Here is a 24,801-nt window from a genome sequence, read left to right on the forward strand (position 1 = left end):
ACCACCTTTACTAAGGACTCTAAAGGTTCTTTTGGTGTAGTTATTTCATTAGCAACACAATCAGCAGTTTGGGCCATAGTGACAGATCGATTATGAATGGACATTTCCAATGGCACAATTACGAACCATGGTATACTAGCACATAAGAAAGACTACCCTTATCCTGAATAACCAGCTATGGGATTGTTTGTAAGAACAAGGTGTCTCTTCTTTCTGGATATAAATTCTGAATCACTTTTCCATAGTAAGTTATCACTGTATGAATGGGTGCTCATGGAAACTCCTAATATTCCTAGAGTACATTGGCCTAGCACACTCCAGCCAGCTAAACACATCAAAGCCCAAATATAAGATGAATTATTGTACTTTTTTGCTGCTGTCTTAGTCATCTAGTGCTGCTATAACAGAAGTACCTCAAGTGGATGGCTTTAAGAAACAGAAGTTTATTCTCTCACAGTCTAGTAGGCTAGAAGTCCAAATTCAGGGCATCAGTTCCAGGGGAAGGCTTTCTCTGTCAGCTTTGGAGGAATGTCCTTGTCATCAATCTTCCCCTGGACTAGGAGCTTCTCCAAACAGGAAACCCAGGTCCAAAGGACGTGCTCTAATCTCGGCACTGCTTTCTTCGTAGTATGAACTCCCTCTCTCTCTGCTGGCTTCTCTCTTTTATATCCCAAAGGAAATTGTCTCAAGACACAATCCAATCTTGCAGGTTGAGTTGTGCCTCGTTAACATAACTGCCGCTTTGTGATCCTTGTCAGAGGAGACAGTGGTGATAACTGGGCACCACCTAGTTGTGCTGGACTCAGTCTGGTGGAGGCTACGATAGTTGTGGTTCATCAGTCCTTTGAACTAATTTTTCCCTTGTGTCTTTGTTTTTCTACATTCTCCCTTGCTCTAGATGGGGTGAGACTAGTGGAGTATCTAGATGGCCACTCACAAGCTTTTGAGACCCCAGACGTTAAAGCAGATGTTTTAATCAAAGCTTTCTTTTTAGTTATCACCTCTTGACCTCTGGGGATAAGGTAGGATGGATCAGACTTAGAGGCTTTTAGATCTGTACATAACGTTTGTGTCATTAAAGAATAATTAGGAATCTAAGCTTGACAATAACTACAAAGACCTAGAAATCCCCTTAATTGTTTCCTTGCCTTAGGCAAGGGAAAAGCAGCATTGCCTCTTTTGGGATCCATGGAAATGCCTTCTGCACAGATTAAATGACCTAGGTATTTGACAGAAGGCTGAGCTAATTCCAGTGTTTCCTTTGAAGCTTCATGTCCACCAAGGGCTAAATGTTTTAACAATCCAATACTGTCTTAACAGAGTAGATTTACTTGGAAGTTGCAAAGGCCACAAGTCTACGTGTAAAATTTGAGAAAAATAACTGGGAGGTTCTATATTCCTCGGGCATGGCATTCCAGGTCAGGTGGTTTTCCTAGGAAAAAGGAAACAGGTGTCTACTTTTGGGGTCAAGAGGAATGTTAAAAAAATGCACTAATCACAAACCCATTACTATTGAGTCAATTCTGATTCATAGGGACCTTATACGACCAAGTAGAATTGCCTTATAGGGTTTCCAAGGATCAGCTGGATTTGAACTGCTGACCTTTTGGTTAGCAGTTGTAGCTCTTAACCATTGTGTCACCAGAGCTCAAAGGTCTGTAACAGTAAAGCACACTGCTTCTAAGGGAACATTAGAAAGTAGCAGGTATGGACTGGAACAATGGGGGTAATTAGGAATAACAAAATGGTTTATTGCATGTAGGTCTTGAACAAATCTCTGACGCTTTCTGTGAGGTTTCTTAACAGGGAGGATAAGGGTGTTGCAAGGGCTAGTGTAGGTGACAAATAAGCCTTTAGAAAGAAATTCTTGAATAATAGGTGTTATTCCTCCTTTTTTTTTTTTTTTTCTGTTTGAGTGGGTATTGGGGGATCTTAATAAAGGGTTAGATACATCTACTAGGATTTTAATAGGTTTAGCAGATAAAGCTTTACTAACGTCTATTGGAAAACCTGGTGGCATAGTGGTTAAGAGTGAAGGCTGCTAGCCAAAAGGTCAGCAGTTCGAGTCCACCAGCTACTCCATGGAAGCCCTATGGGGCAGTTCTACCCTGTCCTGTAGGGTTGCTATGACTCGGAATTGACTTGACAGCAACAAGTTTGGTTTTTTTGGTTTTTATGTGATTTATGGCCCACAAAGTTTCAGAGACTTGAGAAATAAGTTCAGAGGGGAGAAAATGTATTGGAAGAGAATTTTGAAGAGGCATTGTAGGGGCTTGCATATGGCGAATAATCTCTTCCTTTCAAATGTTATTCATTCCTGAGTTTAGATTATCAGGCAAGATTAACGATATTTCCCCCTTTTCATTAAATTGTAAGTGGCAATTCCATTTAGATAAAACATCTCTTCCTAATAAATTAACAAGTGTTTCAGGGCTTAGTAAGACGGGGATGAAAACTTTCCGTTGAACCAAGACAGAATGGTGCAGGTAGAGAATGAAAGAACGTTCTTCTTTATTTGTAACTTCCACTAAAACTGAAATCTTTTTACTCTGGGATGGGCTTTTTGGGCAAGTGAAATCTATCACAGATAAAGCAGTCCCCTAATGAAATAAAAATTTACAAGGTTCTCCATTAGTATATGTAGTTGCTTGTCTTTGAGAGTTTAGAGCTACCATAGAAAAAGTCTCCGTTCTGTCCGGAGAGCCCTTTCGTTCTCAATGAGGTAAAGGAAGTGTGGCTGAGGTGGAAGCCTTCTGTTTATTCTTTAACTTAAAGCATTTGCTTTTCTAGTGAGCAGGGCTTTTATAATAGTTTCAGAAACTACTTCGAGGTCTACTGGAGGGTTTTAAACCATTTTTTTCTGAGTAGACCCATTTAGCTGTTGTAACTGGAGGGCTATTGATTTATTTAATTTGTTAGTTTGAGCAGTTTGCTTTGTTCCTAAAGTCTAAGTAAGCTCATAAACTAAAGCAGTTAATTCCTCAATGGAAGCTGCTTTCCAATCTAAACGATGCTTCTTGACTAATTCTGAAATTTCAGACTTGAGGCCAGAAATCACTGTATTGAAAGTTCCTTTCATTTTCTCATCTGATGGGTTCAGCCCAGGATGTTCTGAGAACTTCTGAAATAATCCGTATCGATAATCATGAACACTTTCATCTCTGTGTTTTGTGCAGGAATGAACTTTCGTCCTGGTGATTCTGGAGGAGAAAGGCCTTAAGGATTCCATTTATGCAGCTGGTTTACTTAGTCTTTAACTTCTTTGAGAAGGACATTGGCTTATATCTGAAGCTAAACTCTCTTTTTTTCTTTTTTTCCATTCTGCACATTCTCAGCATAATTTTACTTCCCTAGGACAAATTCACAGACGAATTAATTTATATAAATTAGCCAATCTGGGCTGGTAAGCATTAATAAACCCAGAACCCAGTGCCGTCGAGTCGATTCCAACTCATAGCGACCCTATAGGACAGAGTAGAACTGCCCCATAGAGTTTCCAAGGAGCGCCTGGCGGATTTGAACTGGCGACATCTTGGTTAGCAGTGGTAGCGCTTAACCATTACACCACCAGGGTTTCCGGTAAGCATTAATAAGGACCCTGAATTGTCTAGTAAATTTATGGGGATCTTCACATCACGAATAAGATCATCTGTCTTAGAATCATGAGTACGATCTCTCTAAAAGAAAGGAAGTGCACGTAGAGTACTTTTAGATGGACAAATAAGCAGAGGAGGATGTAGAGAAGAGGTTGCTGGCAGAAGGAGCTCCTGCGAGGAGTCTAAATACAGCAGTGCTGTGGCTTTCTAATTCTTTATTTTTTTTAGTTAATTCAGAAACCGCATTCTGCAATTCTTTATTCTGTTTAGTCAGTTTAGATAGAGAATTCTGCAACTTCATGGCTTCCAATTGCTAGGCAGAAAAAACATCCCATTACAATTTTTTTTCTTTTATTCTGGAGTGCCTCTTTTCTAATTACTGCACAAATGATTCAGTTAAGCAAGTTCAAAATTCCATAATTTGGCTATTCATTCAAACTGGACTTAGTAGAATCATGCCAAGTAGACAAAAAGAAGCAAGAGGAAGAACCATAATGCTTATTTATATAATGAGCAGGAGTTTTCAGAGAAAACCCCATCTTGCCCTTGGCATTAGCATTCTCCATACTTCCAGAGGGTGTGTACATTAGCTCTGGAAGCTCTTCAAACAGAGGATCAGAGCTCTCAGCTTCTCAGACCCGGCTAATTTATTTAACAAAAGACTGCCACAGAGTTTGGGAATGCAGCTCTTAAAGTTCTGAGGTCTTTAAACAGTGACCCTGAGGTACCTGAAACAAAGGAATTTATGGTCTGTTCAAAAGACAGAGAGGAGAGAAAAACAAATCCTTCAATAAATGCTGGAGGGCCTGTATGAAAAGTGAGCAGGGCTGGGACCCAAGAGGTGTTTACCTGCCTTAACCCTTGTTAGGGCATGAAAAGCAGACAGGCCCAAGAGGTTTTGCTCTGATTTTCTTGCTGCCCTGGATGCTGCAGAGGTAAAATCCATTGAGTTGCTTCATGGTGTTGCTAGTAAATGTCTTAGTGAAGCCCCTGGACCAACACTCCAATTTAATATTAAAAACAATTATAATTTATTGAAGGAATGAAGCATGGGAGAGCTTGTGTTTGGCTGTAATGGTATGCTCTGCTTTCTGGCAAAATGAAGAGATATGTATCAAGTAGAGTGAGTACAGATAACAGTTTCACATCAAGGCAAATGACAGGAAAGGAGGTGAGATTTTCAAGGGTGGCAATTTAACTGCAAAGCTTTCTTTACCTTAGTTTCTAGTCTAACACAAATATCTCACTCCTGATACAATTTAACTAAGGCGATATTTCTAAAATGAAAAGTACAGAAAATTTTGACATGAAAGTGTAGTGATCAGAAAGTTTAGTGCTACATCTGAAACTAAAAAAAAACCCAAAATCCAAACCGTTGAGGTTGAGTGAATTCCGACTCATAGTGAATTGGAATCTTTGAACACAAAGCTGACCATTAGTTCGGAAATTGCAAATGAACTCTGCTTCCTTAGCTGAGGTGGAGCCCTGGTGGTGCAGTGGATAAGAGCATGGCTGCTAACCAAAAGTTTGGCAGTTTGAATCCACCAGCCAATCCTTGGATACTCTATGGGGCTGTTCTACTCTCTCCAATAGGGTTGCTATGAGTTGGAATCAACTCCGTGACAACAGGTTCGATTTTTTTGTTTAACTGAGAGGAAAAGAGATAATGCCTAGGTGCTTGCTGAGGAACTTCTTTAAGGTACTTAAAATAATGTGTCTATCTATAGGCTCTAAGTTTTTTAACAACTCAATGAAGCCTGTTTTTAACACCAGTTGTGGGAAAACTCTTGTTACTGAGATTTCGTGAGTTAGAGCCGCCTGCCGCAAACAGCCAATTCTTGAGACAGGGCTGAGGTGGGTAGCAAGAGCTTTATTGTATATACCGGTATATGGAGACAGAAGGGAATGATCTCCTCCGAAAGCTGTCTGTCTCGAGAAACTGCAGCCCCGCTGGGGTTTTATAGGGAAAAGGGGACAAGGGTTTTAGGAACTTGTGAAATGTCCATTCTCTTTCTGTGTGGTTTAGGTGAGCACATCTCAAACAGGTTGATCTTTCCCTGCTATTATCTCATCAGTCCAGGGGGTGACTGGTGCCATCTTGATGAGCATAGTCCTATTTGACAGGCTTAGATTGATATCACTTGTTTTTCAAGGTCCTAGGGGAAACACAGGTTAACATTTAACTTTTAGAGGAGCTAATGCAAAATCATACTAGGAGACAGGGACAGGCTAGGGAAAGGAAAATGTGCAGGTTCTGTTCAAGATATGGCTGAGCAACCTGTTCCACTCTTAACATAACTAGCATGACTGAGCTTTGTTTTTCAAATGGTAAACTTTAACAAAAGTCAAATGTTATCATGAGAGTAGAAGTAATTTAAGTAAGTTTAATTTGATTATAGAGCTCTTAATTTTAGTTCTGACATTCCCTCCAATTAGACCTACTGGCATCTCAAAATTTGAATGTCCTGTGACGCTAATGCCTTGCAATATGTTTTGTCCTACTCAAAATGGGTGATTGAGAGCTTGACATAACTAATGCCATAACCATGCTCTGAGTAATCTCTAAGCATCTTTTTATTGCACCGGTTGCATTGGTCTCTTCCAAAGGGGAGCAGAGCTCTCTCAGCTCCTGTGGCCTTGGTCTCTCATCTGTTCTTTGTTCTCTTGAGAAATGGCTTTCAGCCTGCAAGAGGGCACCTAGGATGGCTGCCTGGCACTTTTGGTCTGAAACTTCCTTTCTTGCTCCTTATCTCAGTCAGAGTGGACTGGGCAGATCATTTCTGCTAGCCGAGAGATCCTTATGTAAGTTTTTTTCAGCCTGTTACAGCATACAGATTAGAGTCCAGATGTCTGATATGCATATCTTTAGTTTAATAAAGAGTTTCTTCTAGTTGTTTTGTGATGTATAGGACCATCTGTGGGCTATGTGCTTAAAAACATTAGGTAACCCTTGCCAAAATGATATATAAACTCTGATGTAAAAATTGCTCTTTGAGACTCCATAGAGACAGCTTCTGTTGCTGCCGAGCTCCCAGTCATGTCTACATCTCCTGAATAAACATTCTTACTGTTTCTAACTTGGAGTACATTTCATTGGCTTGACTCCTTCGGGGCACGGGCCCCAATCAGGTAACAGTCCTCACACAGTATATACACACACCAAAATAAGTTTTCACTGGCTATTTTTTTTTTTTGAAAGTAGGTTATTTAGATATATGTTACCTGTCTGTTTTAGTCTGATTGGAGATGAACCCAAAAAAGTCATTGAGTAGGGTTGATTCAGATTCATAGAGACACATTCAGTTTCCAAGATTCTCTTTCTTTATATAGATATAGATATAGATATAGATTCAGATTCATAGAGACACATATAGTTTCCAAGATTCTCTCTCTTTATATATATACAAATATATTTTTACATATATATATATAAAGGCCTTCGAATTGTGGCGTTGGTGAGGAATATTGAACAGAACATGGACTGCCAAAAGAACGAAGAAATCTGCCTTGAAATCCAACCAGAATGCTCCTTAGAAGCAAGGATGGTGAGACTATGTCTCACATACTTTGGACACATTGTCAGAAGGGATCAGTCCCTGAAGAAGGACATCATGCTTGGTAAAGTAGAGGGTCAGAGAAAAAGAGGAAGACCCTCAAGGAGATGGATTGACACAGTGGCTGCAGCAATGGGCTCAAGCATAGCAACAATTGTGAGGATAGTGCAGGACCGGGCAATATTTTCTTCTATTGTGCATAGGGTCGCTATGAGTCAGAACTGAACTGACAGCACCTAACAATAAAAAAACAATAAGAACATATATACAAATGTGTTTCTTAAGCAATTCTTTTTAAAAAAAAAAAATTTACTGTCCTTTAGGTGAAAGCTTATAGCACAGATTAGTTTCTCGTTTAAAATTTTATACACAAATTGTTTTGTGACATTGGTTGCAATCCCTGTAATGTGTCAGCACTCTTCCACGTTCCATCCCAGGTTCTCCTTGTCCACTCGTCCAGTTTTCCTGTTCCTTTCTGCCCTCTTTGTTTTTGGGCAGGTGTTGCCCATTTTGTCTCATATGCGTGATAGAACTAAGGACCAGTTTCTTCAAGTGTGTTATTGTTTGTTTTATAGACCTGTCTAATCTTTGGCTGAAACGTGAACTTGAGAAATGGCTTCAGTTATGAGTTAGCAGGCTGTCCAGGGTCTATAGTCTTAAGGGTTCTTCCAGTCATTTTCAGACCAGTAACTCTGCTCTCTTTTTTTGGAATTCAGATTTTGTTCAATAATTTTCTCCTGCTCTGTCCAGGACCCTCTGTTGTGATCCCTGTCAGGGCAGTTTGTGGTGGTAGCCTGGCACCATCTACTTCTTCTTTGGCTCAGTCTTGGGGAGGCTGTAGTTCATGTGGTCCATCAGTCCTTTAGACTAATATATTCTTTGTGTCTTTGGATTTTTTCATTCTCCTTTGCTCTGGATGGAATGGGACCAATGTAAGTATCTCAGATGGCCACTCACAAGCTTTTAAGATCCCAGATGCTACTTACCAAAGTAGGATGTGGAACATTATCTTTATGAACTCTGTTATACCAATTGACATACACGTCCCCTGAGACTATGATCTCCAATGCTCAGGCCCAGTAAATTGGTCCCGCAAGGTGCTTGGAATGTTTCCTGGAAGTGTCTATGATTTTAACTTGGTCAAGTTGTGATGACTTCCCCTGTATGGTATGTTGTGTTTCCCTTCACCAGAGTTAACACTTGTCTACTATCTACTTTGTAATTTCCCCTCTCCATTGCTCTCCTACCTTGTAACCATCAAAGATTCTTTTTTTCTGTGTATAAACCTTTTCTTGAGCTTTTAGAAAGGGATCTCACGCAGTGTGTGTTCTTTTGTGACAGATTCATGCATATTGTGAGATGTTTTGTGGATTCATCCATGTTCTTTATGTTAGGTAGTATTCCATTGAGTATATGTATCGTGATTTGTTTTTTCATTTATCTGTTGATGAGTACTTAGATTGTTTCCATCTTTTTGCTATCGTGAATAACGCAAGGCTCTATATCTTTATGTGAGCAGACTGCCACACCTTTTTTCTCTAGAGGAAAAACAGCTGGTGGATTGAAACCACTGACTTTTCTATTAGGAACTGAGCAGTTAACCACTGTGCTACCAAGGCTCCTGATTGGAGATGATGCATACTACTTTATAGAGCAGGAAAGAATCCTCTTTTCCCCAACAGAAAGGAAGAAAGAAAAGTATTCCATTTATTAATTAACTTTCTTCATTTTTTTTGCCCTACATATCATTTTAGTATGAAATGAAAATTTCTCCTTTTACTTTTATTAGGCAAACTATCTTCTTAGGACTTCTCTTTGTTGGTATTAACCTACCTACTCATACTGCAAGGAAGGCTTTTTTATTTTTTACATTTGTTCCTTTAAATACCCAAATTTGCCTGTAAATACTCTCTTTAATCTGTCCCTCTGCCAGTTCTATACGTGGTTCCTTTAACTACTCGGTATATATAAGAAGTGTTGAGGTCTCTAACTATTTTCTCCTTTCCCTTATCAATGCTTAATTGTTCGCAGACTTTGCAGACAGATGTGATTCTACCATCATAATTTAGATTATTGTTGTTGATGTTGGCAACCTCATGTATAATAGAATGAACCCTTCTCTAGCGTGTCAGTACATCTCATTGAGGGTTTTCCTCATTTTTGCTGGTTCTGTACTTACCTACTGTAGGGTTGATACGAGTCGGAATCGACTTGACAGCAATGGGTGTTTTCTATTTTATCAAACATAATGTCTTTATTTAGGGATTGGCCTTTTCTGATGACATGTATAAATTAAGCCAGACAAATCCTCCTCCCTCACAGGAGCATTCTGCTTACATTGCTTCTAAGGCTGATTTGTTCATACTTCTCGCAATCCACGGTATATTCAACATTGCTTGCCAGCACCCCGATTTCAATGCATAAATTCTTCTGTCTTCTTTTGTCATTGTTCAGCTTTTGCATGCATTTGAGGTGATTGAAAAGACATGGCTTGGATCAGGTTGACCTCAGTCATTAAAGTGACATCTTTGCAGTTTAGAACTCTGAAGAGGTTTTTTATTATTTTTTAGAAAATGGTCTCTTAAATTTTTTTTTCTTTTACCCTCCAAAATTATAGGCATCTTGATTTAGAATGGTGTAAATAAAATGCAAGGGAAGTGAAGGCAGTTTTGGGAACATCATTATTAAACTAGGGAGTAAGGAAGGGTCAATTCACTTTGAAGAGATTGTAGGCATGCATGAATGTGTAAGTGACAAGGGAATTTCTAGGTACATGTTGCTTCAAACTTTCCAAAGTTACTTCAGTGACAGTTTTATATGTATATTTTAATGCTATTTTTTTCACGTGTCCAATTCTTTAGCCTTGCCCTGGAATCCCACTTTCATCACGGGTTGTGCTCCCTACAATGTGATGTGCTCCATTATTTTCCAGACTCGTTTTGATTATAATGATCAGAATTTTCTTAATTTGATAAAAAATCAAATGAAAACATCAAGATTCTGTGCTCCCCATGGATTCAGGTGAGGCCAATACCCTTTCTTTGAGAAGTGCAAAATTATATAATGGACCAAGCTGTGAAATAAAAGTTTGAACACAAAAATCCTGGCCAGAGCTTAGCAACCTGGAGTAAACATCTGGGAAATATAACCAACCTCTTTATTTTACACAGAAGAAATTGAGATCTCAGAATATAGAGCTCTTTTCAATCCCATTGGCTCCCTACACAGTGGTTTTTCTCCTAAACCTCAAAGCCCAGTTTCCATAAAGTACTATGGTTACTGCCCCAAAAGCATGCCTAGAGCAGTCATTGGAGATCCAAGGCCCTTGCTGAAAGGCTTCCATTACCAGTAAGGCTTGTCCTTCGTTCAATTTGTGGTGACATATTCATCAGAAAACTTGGCAGAAATATTCTAACTTAGCATGTCAAAGAGGGAGAATGTATAGGACAACCGATGTTACTAAGATAAGTTTGGTTATGCCTCATCTGGGATCCTAGATGACAAAATGATTGGGGCTTACAGGGTATGAACCATGAACAATCATCACAATTTTACCCTGTGTTTAGCTGGCATATCTTGCACCCTGCCTAGATGACACTCGTGTGCTCTTAGAGAACTCACTTAGCTGCTCTGGTGTACAGGTATCTATCCACAAAATGTTCAGTTGGGTTTCACGGTATCTTCAATCTCCTCCCAGTTCTGAAACCCCAATTCTATTTCTATTTCAGCTTGATAGTAGTCATGAGTAGCTTTGTGGTCTATATCAATCAGGTTGCTTAGACTTCTTTAACCTCCTCTGTCCTCATCAGTAAAGTGTGAATCATAGTAATTTATGCCATTGGTAACTGAAATTTGTAGAAAAGTATTGATATAAAAAATGAGAGGATTGATATAAAGATTCCTTTTATACTATAGGAATAATATCTGAGTATCAGAAATGATGATCATCATTGATCATCTGGTCACTTTTCTGCCTGGAATCTTTCTATAAGCATAGAGAATTATGTGTAAAGTAAGAAACTCCAGCTCCAGATGGAGACATTTTCATTCATCTTTATAGCTCCAGTTTTAACCAGGTTTCCGCACATCATACCTATATATTATTTAAAAGATTTATATTTAATAAATGATGTTTTTCTCTTGTAGGTCTGTAATGCATTCCCTTTGCTCACTGATTATTTCCCAGGGAGTCGTAAGAAATATATTAAGAATGATGCTTATGTAAAATGTTATATTTTGGAGAAAGTGAAAGAACACCAAGAAAGCTTGGACATTAACAATCCTCGGGACTTTATTGATTGTTTCCTGATCAAAATGGAACAGGTAAGATGTCAGAGGCCATTCAGTTCTTTATTGCGTTTGCATTTTGTGGTTAATTGCATAGTTCTGTACTTAAAAGAAAAAACTACTAGGGATGGTTAAATGTCAGGCAAGAAATTCTTGACAAGCACTTTTAGTACCTAGGTATGCATAGATCTGCATTAAGCATCACAGAAGAAATAAATTGTTAAATAATTAGAGCACATAGACCCTGTTCTTTAGGTACTAATAATCTACTTAAAGAGAAGCAGAATGCTCACCTCAGTGAAATGGAATCAATTACAAACAAGATAAAATATAGGAAATACGATGGCAAAAAACAAAGATGCAAGTGATCATTGCCCACTGTGAGAAGGAAAGGCTTGACCTAGGTAAACTTTCTACATGTCCTGAGGTTTGATGCAGATCTTACAATATTTTCAGTGAAGGACTTGAAAGAGCATTACAGATGGGTTGAATGGTGTATTCAGAGGATGAGAGGTTTGTGATGTCAAAGAGATAAAGGAGTTGGAAGAGCAAAGCCTTCACGGAGTGTTCCCGAAGATGAATTTGGACAAATAGGGAATTGGCTGTTGATGTCTTTCAGGGAAACTGTAAACATAAATGCTAGCATGGAAAGATTTCATCTAATCAGGTAGCTAGTCTACGAGTCATGCCAGGATGAAATGCAAATAATTATTAAGGAAATCATTCTGGTACCTGTAAAAAAACTCTGTATGATAAGAATGGAGCTCAAGGACCATCTGGGAGATTTTCCATTTATTTAGACTTGGTCTCAATGAAAGTGTGAACCTTGGAAATGCAGAGGTGTCTGAAATAAAATGAAAGTTGTTCATTATGTCGTGTTCTCAGAGATCTGGGAAGAGAATCAGTGAGGCAGTGCCCAGGAAGTCAAAGAAGAAGCAATGTTTTAGAAGAAATGGATCAAATAAAATAGAGAAGTGAAGGATGTTGTATTCGGAAAGGCCTGTGAATTTAGTTGAGATTTTGTGCTGGAAGAACCCTATAGAGTGTGGTTTTAGTAGAGAGGGGAGGGTGGGAGAAAAATAACAGGGGATTGTGTGGGAAATTGTAGTCATGAGACAAGACGTCACATTTGACAAGTTTAGCAAAGAGATAATGATTTTTTTGCTGAATTTTAATAACGATAAGGACATGCTGAAAATCTGTGTAAGAAGAGTAATATAGATTCCATAAAGATATGTGCTAAGCTACAATGTTCTCATTGAAATGGGGAGAGGTAGAATTCAGAACACTCTGAAAAGAGCTAACTCTGATAGAGAGTCCTTCCCTTGAGGCCATCATTACTCCATTCAGCCACCTTTTTTTGGCACTGGGCAGAAAAATAGTAGCCCAAAATGGGAGGGAGTGAAATACTGAAGGAAGTAATATTCAAAGAATTATCCATGAATTTGACCCAGACCACTCAAATCATGTGTTCCAGATGAAATGCAGTGAAGGAGATGGAGGAATTTAAAGAAACTGGTAGAGAGAAAAAGCAAATAACTTCCCCTGTCAGCCTTTGCTGCTGCTCACCACCAAACCACCACCACTGTCGTCGAGTCGATTCCGACTCATAGCGACCCTACAGGACAAAGTAGAACTGCCCCGTAGAGTTTCCAAGGAGCGCCTGGTGGATTTGAACTGCTGACTTCTTGGTTAGCAGCCATAACACTTAACCACTACGCCACCAGGGTTTCCTTTGCTGCTGCTAGGGCAATGATTTTTCTCCTTTCTTGTGGTCCAGTTATTTTGAGAATCTGATTCAAGGTGTGGACACTTTCTCAGAAGTGTGCACATGAGTTGCACCTGAATGATTTTTACCAATGCACCTACACGAGATCCAGTATTTTGCTTGCGTTTATAGGGGATCCTTAATCATCTGAAGCATCTGCAGTTATCCCAGGTTACGGAGGCTCTGAGCTCTCTGGCATTTCAATTACAAGGGAGCCATGAGTTGAAGCTGACTCTGTGGTAACTAACAACATCAATTACCTCAATGTGATATTTAAAAAGAGTATTATTTTTCTGGGCCTTACTCCTGTATTAAGAACCTGGATTAATTTTTTTGTTAAACTTAAATTGAGATCTAATTCCCATAGCACAAAATTCACTCATATAAAGTATATAATTCAATGGTTTTTAGTTTATTCAGTGTTGTGTAGCCATAACTACCATCAATTTCAGAACATTTTCATCGACCTGAAGGATACCACATGCCCTTTAGCAGTCATCCTCCATTTTGCCATAACCCTCCCCCGTGAATTTTAGGATAAGTTTCCCAATGTCTGCAGAAGACAGGATTTTGGATTTTGATTTTGATAGGAGATCTCCTTAAATCTGTAACTCTAGTGTAGGAGTAATGCCATGTTAGCAATAAAAAGTGTTAAGATCGATGAACATGAAATGTATTTCCACTTATATAGCGTTCTTTAATTTCTTTCAACAAGGTTTGGTGTAATGTATCTTAATTTTGATAGGCTATGCACACATGACCACTTAATCTTTAAATTCACTTGAACAGATGTCAGTAGTAATATTGGTTTATAAATCCTTTCCTCCTTTTTTGGCTTTAGAGCAATTTTGTGTTGATGAGTTAGAAAACAATGAAATTAATGTTACCAAGGGAGTTGACTTGGTTTGCCTAACATGTACACCCATTGATAGGAGTAAATCAGTCTTAATGGGGTTAATTGTGTGATGTTAGGTATGCCACAGGTCACCAGGAGATTTTAAGGTGCCTCATTAAAAAAAATTTTTTTTTTTTCATTAAAATAATGCTGCTCTAGTGTACTAGTCAGGAAAAGAGTTTTTCTTTAGGTATGTTGATGACTCCTTCAAGTCAATATTTCACGCTTTCCTTTTTGTATTGACTGTTCAGTGTCCCATCATCATCCCCTAGTCCTAAATCAACCTCACTTGTTTAGAAAAAAATTTTTTTTTTTTTTTTATCAATTAAGATTGTGTTTGTTCTTCAATTAAACCAAATTAACAATACGCTTAATCACATAGTGGGTTTGTCTCATATTTACCTCACAAGGAGTCTCATGTTAGGCAGTCCAAGCAAGTACAAGAGCCTAGAAGCATCAAGGAGTCAAGTGTCTTGTGCTTGCCTTCACCAAACTCAATATATAGGCCTTTATCTTCATGCTTCAATCTTCTTATCCCAAGATAATGTCTGTCCAACATGCACTTGCACATGTGGGTTTTGAATAAGAAGTAGGAAAGAGAAGAAGTTGTATCAGGGGACTTTTGCTCATATCTCATTGGCAAGAAATATGTTGTTTCACCCATATTACTGCTAAAGAAGCTGTGAAATGAAATTATTTTTCAAGTATATGATAAAGGGTTAGAAAATAAAGATTAGGTCAATTCATCTACAACCTCTGCCATGCCATAAAAAAAAAATAAATAAATACACGAGTTTATTTTAGGAAACTCTACTTTCAGTTTCTAAGTTTGCTTAGCTCTAGAACAACCTGAGTTGTTTTGGATGCATTGTCATTAAATATGCTGGCAAACTAATTTGTCAACATTTTGTCAAATCATTCCTAGGAAAAGCATAATCAACAGTCTGAATACAGTGCTGAAAATTTGTTGAACACACTACATGATCTGCTTGCAGCTGGGTCAGACACAACAAGCACCACCTTGAGATACGGACTTCTGCTTCTGCTAAAGCACCCAGAGGTCACAGGTGAAACCACAGATGGCGGGCAAGATAAAATTCAGAAAGGAAGTTGGCAAGACACAGCTAATGTATTCCATCATGTTTCTTTTAGACAAGGCTCATTATTTAAAGTTCTGTGCCCCCAGGTGCAATTTGTCTAAATTTGATAAAGAGGTAAAAATGGGAGAACTTTGCTCAATAGGGGAGTTTCTTAGTTATCTAGTGCTGCTTTAGCAGAAATACCACAAGTGGATGGCTTTAGAAAACAGAAATTTATTCTCTCACAGTTTAGGAGGCTAGCAGTCTGAATTCGGGGCATCAGCTCCAGGGGAAGTTTTTCTCTCTCTGTCAGCTCTGGAAGAAGGTCCTTGTTATCAAACTTCCCCTTAGTCTAGGGGGCCCCAAGTTCAATGGACATGCTCTGCTCCTAGCTCTCCTTACTTGGTGGTAATGAAGTCCCTATTCTCTCTGTTCATTTCTGTCTTTTATATCTCAAAAGAGATTGGCTCAAAATACAGCCTAATGCTGTAGATTGAGTCCTGCTGCCTCATTAATGTAACTGCCTCTAATACTGCCTCATTAACATCATAAACCAAAACTAAACCCATTGCCATTGTTGAGTGGATTGAGACTCACAGTGACGCTGTAGGACAGAATTGAACTGCCCGGTGGATTCAAATGCCAACCTTTTGGTGAACAGCCATAGCTCTTAACCAGGGTTTCCATTAACATCATTGAGGTTTGGAACAATAACACATGGGATAATCTCATCAGATCACAAAATGGTGGACAACCAGACAATACTGCATATCATGGCCTAGCCAAGCTGACACACATTCTTTTTTTATTAACTTTTATTGAGCTTCAAGTGGACGTTTACAAATCAAGTCAAACTGTCACATATCAGTTTATATACACCTTACTCCGTACTCCCACTTGCTCTCCCCCTAATGAGTCAGCTCTTCCAGTCTCTCCTTTCGTGACAATTTTGCCAGCTTCCAACTCTCTCTATCCTCCCATCCCCCCTCCAGACAGGAGATGCCAACACAGTCTCAAGTGTCCACCTGATACAAATATCTCACTCTTCATCAGCATCTCTCTCCTACCCACTGACCAGTCCCTTTCATGTCTGATGAGTTGTCTTCGGGAATGGTTCCCGTCCTGGGCCAACAGAAGGTTTGGGGACCATGCCCGCCGGGATTCCTCTAGTCTCAGTCAGACCATTAAGTTGACACACATTTTTGAGGAACACAATTCAACCCATTACAGGGAAGGGCACTGAGAGAAGGAAAGGACAGTGTGGGCAGAACTAAACATGATAAAGCTCTGGTGCGGTGTCAGGATTCCATGGGAAGAGAGTTGCAGCAGGAAAATTTCAGGAAGGCTACTGGCCACCAGGCCTAGAAAGCAACCAGTTCCCAGTGGAGTGGGTGGATAAAGCTCATGTGAGGGAAGACCAAGAATGAAGGGGATGTGATCAATTATCTCAGGCTTCTGCACATCTCCAAAGAAGGTGAGACCATGGGTAACCTTGCTGATATTTGGAATACTGGAGGGATAGCTTCCAGCATCATAGCAACACAAAAGCCACCACAGTACAACAAACTGACAGACGGGTGGTAGTATGTATGCAATTCTCTCCGTCTAGGTGTACTTCTGGGCATATAACTTACATTTATAATGATATCGGGACAATTTCATAAGGCTTCATGTAATGCTGAATTTCTATAGCAATTGTGCCAGTTTTCTCCTTTTCATCAGTTCTTACTTTTGTCTTATCAGCTAAAGTCCAGGAAGAGATTGACCACGTGGTTGGCCAAAACCGGAGCCCCTGCATGCAGGACAGGAGCAGCATGCCCTACACGGATGCCGTAGTGCACGAGATCCAGAGATACACTGACCTCCTCCCCATGTCCCTGCCCCGCAGGGTGACCCGTGACATTAAATTCAGGAACTGCCTCATCCCCAAGGTAAGGTTTGTTTCTTCAAGTTCTCTTAAAGTTCCCATATTCACAGTATGATTTCAATCTTCGACAAACTCGGGTTGAGAAAAGTGCAAATATCACAAGTGTTGTATCCAGTTTGGGGCTACATGCTTTATTGCAGGCCTTGAGATCCGGCAGTGTAAGTCTTACAAATTTGTTCTGCTTCTTTAGGATTGCTTAGGTTTCTCCTTCCTGTTTACATGGCCAGATGAATTTTAGTATCAGTTATAGTCAATTTCCCAAAACATTTCACTGGGATTTTAATTAGCGTGACTTTAAATTTGTAGATCAAATTGGAAAGAATTGACATGTTGAATCTCTCAATTCATGAATATGGTATATGCTACCAATCTATTTGGGCGTTCTTTACTTTTCTCAATAATGCTTTGTTTTCAGTGCAGTGGCTTGCACATCTTTTGTTAGCAGCTTTCCAAGGCCTTCTGACACATGGTGCCTACTTGCTCAAGCTACTCCATCCCACTTGAAGCCATCACATATTGCTATTATAATAAATAAAGAGAACTAAAAATTCTGTTTGGGATGGTAGGGCTGTGAGTTTGGTAAGGTTTCAAAAATTAAATCTAGTCCCAGATGACGTGACTATATATAGGAGATTGCAAATAATTCACGAAAAAAAGCTTCAAAAGCTAATAAACAAATTCATCAAATTAGCAAGAGTATAAGATCAACCTGCAAAAATCAGATGTGTTTCTATAAACCAGCAATTAGCCACTAAAACATCTGCTAAGAAGCCAGACACAAAAGGTCACATGTTATGTTATTCATTTATATGGGGTTGGGAGAGGGGTAATGGGGATAAACTTAATGGTAGGAGGCTTACTTAGGAGTGAAGGTAATGTTTTGGAATTAGATAGAGGTAGTGTTTGCACAACATTGTGAACGTACTAAATGCCACTGAATTGTTCACTTTAAAATGGTTGATTTATCTTATATGAATTTCAGGCATATAATTATTAAAAACAAACAAATAAAAACAAACAGATAGTAGGTGGGATTTGGGCTTCCTATGGACTGTGATTCGTTGACAACTGGTTTAAGACAGCCTTACCCAAAAAGCTTTCTGCAATGATGGAAATGTCTTACATCTGTACTGTATAATACAGTAGCCAGTTCCTGAGTACCTGAAATATGACTAATGCAACTAAGGAACTAAGGTTTTAATTTTATTTATTTTCAGTTGGTTTAAATTCAAACATTATTAGCAATGTATGACTAACAAAAAAACAAAAAACCAAACCTGTTGCTGTCAAGTAGATTCCGACTTATAGCGACCCTATAGGACAGAGTAGAACTACCCATAGAGTTTCCAAGGAGAGCCTGGCATATTTGAACTGCCCACATTTGGTTAGCAGCCACAGCACTTAACCGCTATGCCACTAGGGTTTTCGTTATCAGTATTAACTACTGCTAAATAATTGCTTCTAAAGATCGTTCGGCTTGTATTTCTTCCAAGACAGATTTGTTGGTTCTTTTGGCAGTCCATGATATATTCAGTATTCTTTGCCAACACCACAATTCAAAGGCATTGATAGTTCATTGGTCTTATTCATCATCCATCTTTGGCATGCATATGAGGCAATTGAATACACCATGGCTTGGGTCAGGAGCACCTTAGTCTTCAAGACGGAATCTTTGGGGTCAGGTGTGCCTTAGTCTTCAAGGTGACATCTTTGCTTTTCATGACTTTAAATAGGTCTTTTTGCAGCAGATTTGCCCAATGTCATTTGATTTATTGGCTGCTGCTTCCATGGATGTTGACTGTGGATCCAAGTAAAATGAAATCCTTGAGAACGTCAATATTTTCTCTGTTTTTCATGATGCTGCTTATTGGTCCTGTTCTTAGTTTTGTTTTCTCTATGTTTAGATGTAATCCATACTGAAGGCTTTGGTCTTTGATCTTCATCAGTAAGTGCTTCAAGTCCTGTTCACTTTCAGCAAGCAAGGTAGTGTCACCTGCATAACGCAGGTTGGTAATGAATCTTCTTCCAATCCTGATAACTTGTTTTTCATATTGTCAAGCTTCTAACCTGTAACATACCATTTTCACCTATCAAATTGATGAAGACAAAAGCTGAAAAATGTTGTATTGGTGAGGATATGTGTATATGAGTACTTGCATACACTGGTGGCTGAATTACTAAATAGTACATCTATTTGGAAGACAATTTGACAATATCTAGTATAATATAAAATTTAATATCTTATAATGGAAGAATTCAAATTCTTGATGTCTACTCCATGTACAATTGGAGGAGCAGCTAAATAAGTTTCATCATTGCTTGGAATAAAGGAATACTATAAACTATCTGTATATTCATCAAAAGTGAAATGGTTCTTTCATATTGTACAACATGAATAAGGCAGATGTATCTGTGTTCATAATGATGAGAGAAGCTAGACTTTATGAAGAAGAATGCAGCATTGAGATTGGAGGGAGGCTCATTAACAATCTGCGATATGCAGATGATGCAACCATACTTGCTGAAAGTGAAGAAAACTTACTGATGAAGATCAAGGACTACAGCCTTCAGTCTGAACCTCAGTATAAGGAAAACAAAAATAAACCTGACCAAAAAGCAATATCATGATAAATAAAGAAAATATCAAAGTTGTGATGGATTTCATTTTACTTGGATCTATAATCAATGTCCATGGAAGCAACAGACAAGTAATCAAATGATGTATTACATTCAGCAAATGTGCTGCAAAAGACCACTTTAAAGTGTTGAAAAGCAAAGATGTCACTTTGAGGACTAAGGTTCGCCTAAACCAAGCTGTAATATTTTCAGTTGCTCCAAAACCAGTCGCTGCCTCCTGGTGACTTCTCCTTCTGTCAGTCGCATCGGCGCGCCGCCCGCGCGGACCAGCTGGGCCCCCTCCCAAGGTCAGTTCAGGTGTGTAGGGCTGCTCCCCGTGTTTGTGCCGTCACAGGATGCCATGCTCAGCTCCCCTGCACCCAGTCCAAAGCCCAGCACCAAGGTTTCCTGACTGGGACGCTGGCTCCAGGCTCCCAAAACAGTTGCTGCTTCCCCGTGGTTGTTCGTTCTCAGTCTCTGTTACTCAGGTCAACTCTTTAAATCTGTGTTTGTTGGTCAGGGTTAGTAGATTGTCATGTATGTGATCGAGTCACTCGTTTTTCCGAGTCTTTGTTGCAAGAGGGATCCGAGGTCGCATCTACCTAGTCAGCCATCTTGGCCCCGCCTCCCTGTATTGTTTTAATATTGTGTTCTTTTGTGTAATAACATTGCTGTTTCCCTGTTTTGTTTGTTTTTTAATCTTGATTTATTTTTGTGATTTCCCTGTCTGTGTTCACTTCTGATCACTCTGCCCAGTGTTCTAGTCTTGGGTTGATACCTGATATTATTGATTTTCTAACCAGAGAACTCCCTTTAGTATTTCTTGTACTTTTGGTTTGGTTTTTACAAATTCCCTAAACTTCTGTTTTTCTGGAAATGTCCTAATTTCACCTTCATATTTGAAACACAGTTTTGCTGGATATGGGATTCTTTGCTGACAATTTTTTTCCTTCAATTTTTCATATAAGTCATCCCACTGCCTTCTTGCCTGCATGGTTTCTGCCCAGTAGTACAAGCTTATTCTTATTGACTGTCCTTTGTAGGTGACTTTTCATTTATCCCTAGCTGCTCTTAAAATTCTGTCTTTATCTTTGGTTCTGGCAAGTTTGATTATAACATATCTTGGTGACTTTCTTTTAAAATCTTCCTTACATGGAATTTGATGAGCGTCTTGGATAGGTATCTTCTCATTTTTCATAATATGAAGGAAGTTTTGTGCCAACAAATCTTCAATAATTCTCTCTGTATTTTCTGTTATGCCTCCCTGTTTCAGTACTCGTCACTCGTAGGTTATATTTCTTGATAGAGTCCCACATGATTCTTAAGTTTTCTTCATTTTTTAAATTCTTTTATCTGATTTTCTTCAAATATATTAGTGCGAAGTGCTTTATCTTCAAGTTCAGAAATTCTGCCTTTCACTTGCTCAATTCTACTCTTCTGACTTTCTGTTGAGTTGTGTACTTCTGTAAGTTTATTGTTAATCTTCTGAATTTCTGATTGCTGTCTGTCTCTGGATTTTTCCACCTTATTAAATATTTCATTATGTTCCTGAATAATATTTTTAATTTCTTCAATTGCTTTATCTGTGTGTTTCTTGGATTTTTCTGCATATTGCCTCATTTTCTTCCTGATGTCTTGAAGGGTTTTTATGTTAATCTTTTGTATTCTGCCTCTGGTAATTCCATGAAGGTACTTTCATCTAGAAGGTCCCTTGAATCTTTGTTTTGAGATTTTGTTGAGGCAATCATGGCGTTTCTTCATGTGACTTGATATTAATGGTTGTCTCCGAGCCATCTATAAGTTATTTTATTAGTTTATGTTTGCTTACTGTGTTGTAGGTTCCTGCTTTGTTTTGTTTTGATGTACTGAAATGGCTTCCTCAAGCGAGGTAGCTTGATTATGTTCACCTTTGGAGCTCTGATGTCCTGTCCCCAGATTGCTAGAGCTGTTATCAATATATCAGTCTAGGAGTCTGTTCACTTTTCTTGTATGAATTCAGCTCAGGTGTTCAAGTAGCTGATCATCAAGTGTGTGGTGCAGGCTCTGTCCTACAGTCTCAGAGGGCAGGGGTGATTGGCGTAGGTACCGGTATCTTGTTGCATCAGGATGTCACACTCTGAACAAGGCGGGGGGCTGAGAATCATCCCCCATGTGTCTCTGAGGACAGCATGTCCCTGTTCCCTAGAGTGTACAGGTGGGTGGGTTCTGTAGATGGACCATGGGCATCCAATGTTTTTGTTGTAAGCACTGGGAGGTACCAGTTATCCTTGGACTCCTGTTGTTGGTAGTTGGGTGCCTGAGTGCAGCCACCAGTCCTTAGGCCCCTGATGTGGGTGTGTGAGGGCCCTGTATCATACCAAAGCAATGTCAAATATCAAACACCCTCTGCTGAAATGGTTGGAGTCTGCCAACAATGGCCTATTCTCCTGAAATAGGCCCACACAGGTCCATGCAGAGGGGAAAGGTACTCAAAGTCCATGGATGGTTTATACCTGGACAGGAGCCACTTCTGTCCTGAGCTTCCCTGGTTAGTGGAGCTGGAAAACTATCTTTTCTCCCAATTGCAAATTTATTCCTTCTCGAAGGCTGGGAGGATGGCTCTAGGCACTCAACAGGGCCTATCTCAGGCCCAGTGAAATGAACTGCTGCTTGGAAGTGGGGGGCAGAAGGGGCAGGGTTGTGTCATAAAATATATGCAAGTGCTTAGCTTCTGCCTAGAGCGCTGTTCTTCTCTGGTTCCGGAGGTGTGAGTAGTTTGTGTGGCTGGCTCCTTCTCCCTGAGGAAACTGTGTCTGAATGCTAGTACCAGCTTGCCACCACTGCTCCTGGGAATGGTGCTTGAGGGTTCCCGGTGATTCAGATCTGGTAACTCCTCTCTGCTTCTGAACCGTCTCTTCCTCCCCCTGCCCTCAGTTCTTTTTCTAAGCTTGCCTTTGATGTTTAGGGCTTCTAGGTCGTCATAAATATACTTGTTTCAGTTGTTTTTTTCAGGTCTTTGTTGTAAGAGGTCTAGCTGGAAGCTTCTGTTTATTCCGCCATTTTGGCTCCACCTCTGAAAGAAAAATTCTTGGAAAATACAGGAAAAAAAGGAAGAATTCAGGAAAATAATACTCCTGCCAAAAGGCCAAAATAAACTCACAACTAGAAATCATACAAAAACAACAATTAGAAATCCAAAAGATAAACAACAAGATTTCAGAAATGCACGGTGTCATAGAAGGGATGAAGAGCAGGTTTGAAATGATGGAATACAGGATCAGTGAAATTGAAGATAAACACTTGGATACGACTCTGAGGAAAAATCAAATAAACAAGACAAAACAAAAAACAAAGAAAAATGAGGAAACCCCTGAGAATTATGTGGGATATAATCAAAAGCAAAAATTTGCAGGTGATCAGAATTCCAGCACAGGGAGAGAATATAGAAAACACAGTAAGAGTCATTGAAGAATTGCTGAGAGAAAACTTCCCTAATCATGAATGATAAAAAGCTGACCATCCAGGAAGCCCGATGAACCCAATACAGGAGAAACTCCAAAAGAAAAACAGCAAAGCGTATCATAATCACACTCAGTAAAACCGAAGACAATTTTCTGAGAGCAGCTCGAGAAAAACAAAAGTCACATACAGAGGAGAAACAATAAGTCTAAGCTCTGATTATTCAGCAGAGACCACGCAGGCAAGAAGGCAATGGGGTGACACCTTCAAAGGAAAAAATTGCCAACCAAGAATAATATATCCCGCAAAACTTTCATTCTAATATGATGGTGAAATTCGGACTTTTCAGATGAACAGAAATTAAGGGAATATGTACAAACCAAACCAAATGTGGAAGAACTATTGAAGAGTCCTTTGACCTGAGAACAACAATATCAGAATCTAGGACAGCCTGAATCTAGGACGCAAGATTGTACCATTAAGATAACAACCCAGGAAGTAAACTCTCTAGAACTATCCAAAACCAAAAGAATTGCAACAGGGAACCAGAGAGGTAAATCTGTAAGTGGCAACAATGTCAGGACAACAAAAGACGGAATAAACGGTATAGGTTTTGAACTTTCTAATTGAGAGCAAGTCAAGGGGATACCAAGTAATGAGAGACTGGCTCAAATCTAGGAAGATAAGGATGAATTTCAAGGTAACCACAAAGAAAGTTAACAAACCTACTCATCGAAATAGAGAAGAAAAACATTAAGTCTCAATATAAACAAAATCTACAAAAACAAGAGAAATGAAAAAGAAATCCTCAAACAAAAGGAATTCAGCACAGGAGAGTAAAAGGAACAAAGAAAATGTTAGCACCGCAAAAGAAAAAAAAAATACTACAAAATGACAGCAATAACCTCACACTTGTCAATAATTACACTCAATGTAAATGGCCTAAATGGACCCATAAAGAGATAGAGTGACAGAATGGATTAAAAAAAAAAAAAAAGGATCCATCAATATGCTGTCTACAAGAGACACGCTTTAGAAACAAAGAAGTAAATTTATTAAAAATCAAAGGATGCAAAAAATATATCAAGCAAATAACTACCAAAAAAGAGCAAGAGTGGCACACTAATCTCATATAAAATAGACTTTAAAACAAAACCCACCATAAAAGGAAAAGTAAGGTACTACATAATGATTAAAAGGATGATCCATCATGAAGACTAAACCACAATAAACATCTAAGCACCCAATGACAGGACTCCAAAATACATAAACTCTAACAGCACTGAAAAGAGAAATTGACAGTTCCACAATAGTAGTAGGAGACATCAACACACCACTCTCAGTAAAGAACAAAATATAAAGAAAGAAACTCAACAAAGATACAGAAGAGCTAAAGGGCACAATCAGCCAACTTGACTTCATAGATATATATAGAACACTCCATCCAAGACCTGCAAAGTACACATTCTTTTGCAATGCATACTGAATGTTCTCCAGAATAGACCACATCCTAGGCCATAGAGCAATTCTCAACAAAATCCAAAACATTGAGATAATACAAAGTATCTTCTCTGACCACAACACCATCAAAGCAGAAATTAACAACAGGAAGAGTAGTAAGGAAAAAAACAAAAAACAACC

At 39.1% G+C, this 24,801-nt stretch overlaps 1 pseudogene; it reads left to right on the forward strand.

The window, feature by feature from the left end:
- The first annotated feature begins 5,501 nt into the window (after nt 1–5,501).
- On the forward strand, nt 5,502–18,624 carry LOC135227861 (cytochrome P450 2C42-like; annotated as a pseudogene).
- Nucleotides 18,625–24,801: the final 6,177 nt, after the last annotated feature.

This window comes from Loxodonta africana, chromosome 16 (assembly GCF_030014295.1).
Source record: "Loxodonta africana isolate mLoxAfr1 chromosome 16, mLoxAfr1.hap2, whole genome shotgun sequence".
In the NCBI taxonomy this organism is placed as follows: domain Eukaryota; kingdom Metazoa; phylum Chordata; class Mammalia; order Proboscidea; family Elephantidae; genus Loxodonta; species Loxodonta africana.